Here is a 9,006-nt window from a genome sequence, read left to right on the forward strand (position 1 = left end):
TTTTCAGAACATTCTCCACCCAGCAGAATCCATGAGCTTGTATGTTCATACATGTGTATGCATGTATATGAGTGCACATACATGTATATGTAGGCACAGTACCCATTCGTGTGTATTCGGCACCCACACACATGTTCACAAACAGGAATGAATGCATATGTATACATATCTACGTGTGGGCATGTTTGGACAGGTACTTGTGTGTTTGTGAACATGTGTATGTGGATATGTATGTGTTGCATGTGCATGTGTCTGTGCAGGCATTCAGGCAACCAGTGTGTTCACAGACATGCACCTGCACGTGCATGTTCATGCATACATGTGTGTTCATGTAGTACATGTAGGCCCCCATGCCTGTATTTGTGACCATGCACTCATGCAGATGTGTGTGTGAACATGTATGTGTACCCAGGTACCATGAGTGTGTTCATGGGGACATGCATGTGTGTGCATGTATCCACTCTGCTGAATGTGGCACAGTCGTGCTCAGGAAATACCAGCCGAAGGGTTTAGATGTCCAGCCCTCAGTGGGACGTCTGAGCAGTGATTGTCCCCACGTCACTTTACAGAAGTCAATCGGATCCAAAAAGCGTTCATCAGCTTCTACCCTGTGCCAGATGCTGTGCTGAGTGAGAGAGATCCAAACCCCAGTTTGTTTCCAGCAGTTCCTGCCTTCAAAGGGGCTTCCATTCTACTGGGGGACTTCTACAGTCCCCCTAATTCAGACAAGAGCATGTAAATCCAGTGACCTGGCTTTGCTAACCCGTTTAACAATGCTAGAAAGAGGTAACAGTAGTAATAAAATTAACTCACTTCAATAAAGCTCTTAGGTCTGCAAAGCCTCTTTCTCGCCACAAGCCTGTGAGGGAGGTAGTATAAATGCAGATACCTTACGGATAAAGAAACTGAGGCTGAAAGGGGAAAAGAATCATCCAGTGTCATATAGCTCATAACCGTCAGGGTAGGATTGAACCCAGGTCTTTTTGACTTTGGTACTCCATCCACTCTGTCCATTCATACAGGTTTACAGAAATCTTCATTCACAACTGAGAGCCACTCCTGGCAAGCAGCATGTGGAGACAAAATGGCTCGTCCACAACACAACCCCCTCCTCTAGGAAGAAGGCCTAAAAGACAGGGTCTGGGAGCAGGAACTGAAATCTCTGGGCAGAGCCCACAAGGACAGAAGGCCTGGGAAACAGGAATGAGCCAGCGGAGCTGGTGATTCTCTCCATGCAGTCCTGCTCAGACTTTGATTGCTGATTTCCCAGATCAGAGCTGCCGTAGCAGGGAAAGAAGCAGGACCAGTGCTATCCGGCAAATGCCCAAATCACTTTTCCTTGAAATAAAAGGGACCCCTCTAGTCTGGAAGGCAGCTCATTCCATTTTGGGACAGTACTGATCAGCTGGAAGTTTTTCTTGACTTCAAGACAAAATTTGCTACAGAATCCAAGCATTTCCTTCAGGTGGCATTGGGTGTGTTGGCAAGTCTGGCCACAGGGTAAAAATATTGGCATTTGCCCCATTGAAGATAGCTTAGTCTCTTTGGCATGAGGGCATCTGATCCGAAAGTTAAAGTTTCCAGGCCCTAGCGCCGAGAGGGAGCTTGTTGGACTGGCAGTGAGGGCCTGCTGGGTTTTGGACTTGAATAGACCAGTGATGGCTCTGGGTGTCATGGTGACCAGATGCATGTAAGGTCCGAAATAGGCCCTGGTCACCAATGTCCAGATTGCTGGGGCTGACTCAGGGCACTGTCCCCTGAGCCTCACTTGGAGAGACATCCTGGTCAAGCCAGGCACATGGACATATGTGAGGGCCAGCTTCTCCAGGGGCAAGAGTCTGACTCATTCCAGGAGTGGAGCTCTGGGCCTGTCTCTGTGTGTCCAGGGAGTTTTGCCTCCAGTCTGAAGGTGCCCCAGATGCTTATGGCCAGTTCTGGAGTGTTCGATGGTAGTGTCAAGATGAGACCTCAGAGGTGATCAAGTTCATAGTTCTTTATAGGCCATTCAAGGAAATGGGAATTCCCCCTGAAGTATGGCTTCTACACACTGGACCAGACTTAAAGTCAGGAATCCCACCTCAGCCACTTACTAGCTGTATGACCTTGGGTAAATCACCTAACATCTCCATGCCTCGGTTTCCTCATCTGTAAAATGAAGGGGTTGGACTCAGTGACCTCTCAGGTTCCTTCCAATTCTGGACTGAGCATCTTCAGCCTATTAATAAAATCTCTGCCCCCTTATCATGAGCCCTCAGAGTGCCCCCACCTCCTCATCCTTGTCTTGGCACTCCTCCCATTTGGCCCATAGCTGAGGCCTGGGCACTCAGAGCTGGGGGATCTGGGCCAGGTCTTGGGGAAAGAGGAACGTTAGCGAGATGACCCACCAGCCACCCCCCGAAGAAGTGAGAAGGCATCCACTGATCGCCCAGATGGAGCAAGTGGGGAGTCACAGATGTACCCTTCGCAGTCAGCACAGTCTTGGCCAAATCAGCCAAGAAAAACCATACAATGAGGAGGGTCTTGAGAGCAACATGCACCCTTGTCCTCCCCCTCCCAACTTTCCAGGAGACAGCCAGGGAAGGCAGCAGTTGACAAGTTTCTGGGCTTCATGTGAGTGGCATATGGGGGAGGACAGCTCTGTTTCTCTGGTTTTAAAAAATACACTTAAAGAGGTATTGCTTTCCCTCCCTGGGGGAAAGGAAGGCTGAGGGTGGCCCAGTGAGCAAAGCCTCCAAAGCCTGGTCTTTCTTCTGCCTCTAGGAGCAGAGGGTTGGTGGCATCCTCAATCTTCTTAATCTGGATTTGCTCAGAGTCAACATCCTTGGGGTCAAGGCATTGTCACCTCTCCCTTCACATTGTCTCCCATCTCCTAGGTTTCCTTCAGGACTCAGACCCTGAGCTCTTGCTTCCATTTGGGTCTTTGTGTTTTGTCTTCCTCCATAGGTTTTCCATGAACCAGCCACCAAAAGCCCCTCTCTGGAACTTTGGAGACTCCAGATGGGGAAACAGAGTGCATTTAGGGTTATTAACACCTTGTACAAATCACTGGCCTCAGGCTGGCAAGAGCCCAACAGGACCCCCCAGGGCACAAAGGAGAATGGGGCGAGATCAGCTCCCGAAATCTTGCCAGGAAGACTTCATGCCCTTCCACATGTGATCCCAGAACTGGGGCGGGGGCGGGGGGGGAGAGAGTCACAGAAAGGATGGTCAGGGGAAGCAAAAGCTGAAGCCAATTTTCCTATAGAAATAATCAATCAATTAATAGGTATTTGATTAAACACCTACCATGGACCTGTCAGGTGTTGTGCTTGAAGCTGGAGATACAAGTGCAGAGTGAAACAATCCCTTCTCAAAAGGAGCTGACATTCAAATGGGGAGACAACAAGTAGGTAAATACATATGTAGCCTATGATAGAGAAATACAAACAGAAACCAAGTGGAAGTGAGGAAGGAGTGCAGTCCAGGCAGGGCCAGCAGCAAAGGCATTGAGATGAGAGATCAAGTTTTCTGATAGAGAAAGAAAGAGAAGGATACTTTGTGTTGGGCGTGTAAGCTCAGTTCCATGTGGACAGTCTCGGGCGGGTAAAGGTGAGGACTTCTAAACCTTAGAGTTCTCATGAGGCCCCCCAGGGAACAGCAGGGAATTGAGGTGTGAGACCGGGCTATCTCGTGCATTTCTGCCTCTTCCCGTGGGAAAAGTGGGAGACAGCATCCTCGCCCTCGAGATTGGCCCTGGGTCTGAGCACACCTATTGTTGTCTAACAGGCACGGTATTCAGGTGCAAACTATGCGGCAGAAGAGCTTAAGTAGGGTCAGGAAAGCCTGAAGGCGCTCTTAGCGCTGAGGGGCCCTTAGAGGACAGAAGGCCCCTCTTCCCTCTCTCCTCTCTTTGCTCTCCCCTCTCCCCTCTCTCCCTCCCCACTTCCACTTCCGCTTCCATTCTCTTACTGTAAGATCTTTGCCTCCTTGGGAAGAGGATTTCTCTCTGCTAAGGAAGAAATCCCCCTGCACATGTAACCAAGACCCTGAATAAAGCCTAACCCTTGTTCGACTCTGGAAAGTCTCTTCTCTCATACATTTATCCAGTTTGGCCAGCCAAAGACCTGCGATAGGTAAGGTAAGACTCGGGTAGCCCTTAGGCCTCTAGGCCTGGCAACTTTGGCCCCATCACACAGGAAGGGAGGGAAAGTAACAGCCCAGAGGTCGTAGGAATGCCCTGAGGTTGGCTGAGTAGGAGGGTCACATGGTCAGATTTGCGCAGCAGAGTATGCAAGGATTGGAGTGAGTTGAGCCCAATTTAAAGACTTGTGAACAGTCTTGCTGAGAGGTGATGAGTGCTTGAAACCAGGTGATCATTTAGTGAGGAGAGAGAAGAGATTCGATGGAAAAGATGTGGAGGTGGTAAGATCTGGTGACTGGATATGTTGGGATTGAGGATCGAGTTGAGATAATGAACATGAGACATTGGAAAGATGACGGTCCCTTTGGCAGAAATAGGGAAATTTGGGAAAGAAGATAATGGAGAGGAGGAGGTTCAGTTTTAGGTACCTCAAGTTTAAAACATCTTTGGATTTCCTGTTTGGAACATTCTGTCGGCCTTTGGAGATATAGGACAGAAGCTTGAGGGGAGATGGGGTTAAATATAGAGATCCAAGAATCATCCTCAGAAAAGTCATAGTTAGCCATGGGAGGCGATGAGTTTATTAAGAGAGAGCACAAAAGGAAAGAGTTGCTTGGAGTCCTCCAGCTAGTGATCCTCAGAAGCAGGATTCTTCCTGAATTCATCAACTCACACCATGTTGCCTTTTGGGGAAATGTGGGGTCATTAGGGAAGCTTTGTTCTTTCCCTAAGAGAATTCTTATTCTTTCTGAATTGATTGCAATTTCCTGAGGGCAGTGTTAAACTGATAGAGAGCCTGCCACCCAGATTCTGGTAGAAATGACTATGAGTAAATGACTTCCTTGTAAATGATTCACCATCCTGCACATTGTATGGAAACTGACAGAACATGACAAACCAGTAAACTCAGCAGATACAGTTGTTCAGTATTATGGGCAATAGTGTATGAAGTGAAATCATTGTGGCATGATGGAACCTCTGTCAGTTCTAGAACACCCTAATTAAAATCCTAACTCCCTTTTTTTGTGCTGGATTTTGTAGTCTGGGCATGTCTATTCCACTCATTCCATCCAAAGAGGTCTTTACTGGCCCCAGCTGCTATTGGTGATAGCAAATTGTTACTACCTCCAGTTTCTGACCTCTCAAAGATCAGCATCACCGGTGTCATGTGTTCATGGACATATGGCAGTAGAGTGGGGAGAAAAGACGACCCACAGTTAGGTTATCAGATCACTGTTGCTGCTGCTGCTACCTCTTCTGCACCTAGAGGCTCACAGTGGTGCTTGCCTCACTAACCATCGAGAGAGAGAGAGAGAGAGAGAGAGAGAGAGAGAGAGAGAGAGAGAGAAATCATTGCACAAAATGAACAGCAACGTTGGAATGATGATCAACAGTGAAGGACTTGGCTACTTTGATTGTCACAGTGATCCAAGACAGTTCCATAGAACTCATGATGAAAAAATGCTATCCACCTCCAGAAAGAGAATGGATGATCTCTGAGTGTAGAGTGAAGTATGATTTTCTCTCTTTATTTTTATTGCTTTTTTGGGGAAATATGACTAATATGGAAATATGCTTTGCATGATTTCACATGTGTAATTGATGTCTTACTGCTTGCCTTCTCAGTATGTGTAAGAGGAGATGGGAGGAGGGAGAGAATTTGGAACTCAAGATTTTAAAAGAATGTTAAAAATAAACAAATAAATAAAATGTTTTTTCAAAAAAGAGAGCTATAGAGAGAGAAAGAGGAAGAAGGAGGGAGGGAAGGAGGGAGAGAGAGAGAGAGAGAGCTTTCTCTAGTCAAGTCTTTCTTTGGTATGAACACTCAGTTCTGGCACCACAGGCAATTAAAAAACTTTTGGTCATCACACAGGAAATGGATGGACAGGAAACAGAAAGAGGTACATTCTCTGAAGGGAGGGGTGGGGGCTGACACATTTCCAGAAGCTGGCTTACCTAGCCTCCTTGGGAGTTGGCTCTAAGTGAAGCATGTCATTCTTGCTCTAAGGCAGACTTGTGTGGTTAATAGATAGTTGCCATCCTTAGCTCGGGCTGTATGAGGACAGGCAGTGGGCTGGATCTGGCCTATGGATGGTAGTTTACCAACCCATTTTTGTCCTGAATCAGCTCCCCAAAATAACTTTTTAAAAAAATCATTCTGTGACTTGGGAGGGAAAAGGGGAGGAAGAAGAGAAAAAATAGAAATTTTATAAAAATTTAAGGCCAAATCAGCCAAGAAAAACCATACAATGAGGAGGGTCTTGAGAGTAACGTGCACCCTTGTCCTCCCCCTCCCAACCTTCCAGGAGACAGCTAGGGAAGGCAGCAGCTGGCAAGTTTCTGGGCTTCATGTGAGTGGCATATGGGGGAGGACAACTCTGTTTCTCTGGTTTAAAAAAATACACTTAAAGAGGTATTGCTTTCCCTCCCTGGGGGAAAGGAAGGCTGAGGGTGGCCCAGTGAGCAAAGCCTCCAAAGCCTGGTTTTTCTTCTGCCTCTAGGAGCAGAGGGTTGGTGGTGACATCCTCAATCTTCTTAATCTGGATTTACTCAGAGTCAACACCCTTGGGGTCAAGGCATTGTCACCTCTCCCTTCACATTGTCTCCCCTCTCCTAGGTTTCCTTCAGGACTCTGCTGGTGGGCAGTGGAGTCTGAGGGCACTGCATTGATTGCATAATCCAAGGGTGATTCATAAACTTAATGATAGTCATTCTTAGGATTGATTCTGTTTTTAGCAGATTCGGGATGAGTATTTTGACTTCCTCTGATACCGCTGAAAACTCTGGATTGGGAAACTTATATGGCCCATTTGTGTCTTCATGCCAGGGCAGATGGCTAGAAAGGAGCATAACCACACAGTGGGATATACACGATGACACCCACATGTCACAGAATTTACCATATTTCTCAGGCCAGGACCTCAGGAGTCACATAGTAAGTGTGGGGTACAGCAAGAGGCAGTGAGGGAATTATGGCTGGTAGTTTGCCTGGCAAAGCCAAAGTTGGTGATCTTAAGGACAGCATTGGGACTTTGAAGGAGTCTAAGAGACTCTCAGACTTGACATGCTGTGCACCATGTTGATTGAGCATAGGTACTGAATTGCTTCACCATTGCTCTTCCTGATGTCCAAAGCCTCTGTCTGGGTGAAGGCCTGGTCTCCCTGGTCTTGGATGTGGCTGAACATCTCTCCACCATCCATGCATCCCAAGAGAGTCAGGAGACATTTCCTTCTAGCATCCAGGATCTCATAGACATCCACAGATCTCGACAAAGTGTGGGCACTGAGCGGTTCCCCAATGCAGACCCACCTCCCTTCTGGCCCTGAGCAATCTGGAAGCATTCCAAGGGGCAATTTCTCCCATCTTGTTGTTGAAAATCTGCAGAATTTTCCTGTTGATGCCAAGCCCTAGGACCTGGCTGGTGATTTGTAGTCATCTGGGATGGCATTCTTCTTGATCTGCAGGCTCCATTTAATATAGACCTGGGAAAATTCTAGAGGGCTTGGGGGGTGGCAGAGGCAGCATTAGGGGCTGGGCTGCTGGGGGTCAGGTGCTCACAGAGGGTTGGGGAACAGCATAGGTTGGGGCTGGCCTGGTGACTTAGATAGCATGGTGCCGGGAGACAAGGAGTCAGGGCAGGAGGAGGGGGGATCCAGACAGTCGCCTCCTCCTGCCCTGGACTGGTCCCCCGTCAGTCCCCTTCAGGATGGGCAGAGCCAACTTCCTCAGATCAGCTTAGTCAGGGTTCCATTCTAGACTTCTGTCCTAGGTGCATCAATCTGTCTGGGTGTGTCTTCTGGACCGAATTTGAACTTTGGTTCTCCTGACTCTATCCTCTGGTACTCTATCCACATTTGCAAAGCTATTTTTTTTTTTTTTTTTTACTATAAGGATTTGTTCTGTAAAACTTGGACTCAGTCAAAAGAAGGCACCCAAGGACCTAGAAGGCCACAGGTTCTCCTGTACTACACTGTAAAGCTTCTTGAAGGCAAGAGATATTTAAGTTTTTCAACTTGCATTCCCAGAACCCTATACGCTTTTCCTTTTAATAAGTATTTATTGAATTGTATTGTGTTGGGGGTGTAAGCTCAGCTCCATGTGGACAGTCTCGGGTGGGTAAAGGTGAGGACTTCTAAACCTTAGAGTTCTCATGAGGCCCCCCAAGGAACAGCAGGGAATTGAGGTGTGAGACCGGGCTATCTCGTGCATTTCTGCCTCTTCCCGTGGGAAACGTGGTGGGAGAGAGCATCCCCACCCTCGAGATTGGCCCAGATCTGGGCACACCTATTGTTATCTAACAGGCACGGTATTGAGGTGCAAACTATGCGGCAGGAGAGCTTAAGTAGGGTCAGGAAAGCCCGAAGGCGCTCTTTAGCGCTGAGGGGCCCTTACAGGACAGAAGGCCCCTCTTCCCTCTCCCCTCTCTCCCCACTTCCACTTCTGCTTTCATTCTCTTACTGTAAGATCTTTGCCTCCTTGGGAGATTTCTCTCTCTCCTAAGGAAGAGCTCCCCCTGCACATGTAACCAAGACCCTGAATAAAGCCTAACCCTTGTTCGACTCTGGAAAGTCTCTTCTCTCATACGTTTATCCGGTTTGGCCAGCCGAAGACCTGCGATAGGTAAGGTAAGACTCGGGTAGCCCTCAGGCCTCTAGGCCTGGCACTATTGTGAGCTATTTATTTCATAGTCTTATAATCTGTTTCATTGTCTACAAGATACTATTGTGATGGAAAAAGTTGATGTGCTGGTCACACCATATCCCTGTGCTATTAAAAGACCCAGAGGAAGGTGTCTGGTCTGGGAAGACCTGGATGGTTTGGGATGTGCACAAGGTGTGGAGGGTGCACCTATGGACATTTGGGGCCTTGTGTGGGGCCTGTTCAC

General features: G+C 47.8%; 1 pseudogene; it reads right to left on the bottom strand.

Annotated features, from left to right (window-relative positions):
* Positions 1-721: 721 nt before the first annotated feature.
* Positions 722-7,732, bottom strand: LOC140522632 (MAP kinase-activated protein kinase 2-like; annotated as a pseudogene).
* Positions 7,733-9,006: the final 1,274 nt, after the last annotated feature.

This window comes from Notamacropus eugenii, chromosome 2 (genome assembly GCF_028372415.1).
Source record: "Notamacropus eugenii isolate mMacEug1 chromosome 2, mMacEug1.pri_v2, whole genome shotgun sequence".
In the NCBI taxonomy this organism is placed as follows: Eukaryota; Metazoa; Chordata; class Mammalia; order Diprotodontia; family Macropodidae; genus Notamacropus; species Notamacropus eugenii.